This window comes from Sinocyclocheilus anshuiensis, unplaced genomic scaffold (assembly GCF_001515605.1).
Source record: "Sinocyclocheilus anshuiensis isolate Anshui unplaced genomic scaffold, SAMN03320099.WGS_v1.1 scaffold700, whole genome shotgun sequence".
NCBI lineage: Eukaryota > Metazoa > Chordata > Actinopteri > Cypriniformes > Cyprinidae > Sinocyclocheilus > Sinocyclocheilus anshuiensis.
The window spans coordinates 966,582-967,006 of NW_015555756.1; the positions used below are offsets into that span (position 1 = coordinate 966,582).

Sequence of the window (425 nt, forward strand, 5' to 3'; positions counted from 1 at the left end):
AAATATCTAAACAGTATAGGGGTGTGCGATATGTATGGTCTGCGATAATATCGTAATTGTTGTTTTAAGGTTGTGCGATTTGATATTATCGAGAATATCGTGAAAAGCAAACAAAACACCTACAGAATGCACGCATACATTACCTGAAGTCTAGCAGGTTAGACTAGTGAGTGCGCGTGCACATTTATAGTGCGTTCTTTCACTGCATTAATCAGTCTATCTAATTCAAGATATGGGGCAGAAAATGTATATATTTATATAATTTCATATAATTAATATCACACGAAGACTGTCGTTTTTTTCTCCAAAAGTCAGCATGATTACAAATGTGATATTGATTTCTTACAACAGTTCAATAAACAAGAAGTTAATATTAAGAGACTTACGTTTTAGACACCATATTTCCTGTTTTTGCTCTATTTCTC

The 425-nt window shown here is 32.9% G+C and overlaps 1 protein-coding gene across 5 annotated transcripts in view; it reads left to right on the top strand.

The window, feature by feature from the left end:
* Positions 1 to 425, top strand: part of tenm2b (teneurin transmembrane protein 2b) — a 269,320-nt gene that overhangs the window by 254,841 nt on the left and 14,054 nt on the right. The gene's annotated exons all lie outside the window — the stretch shown is intronic.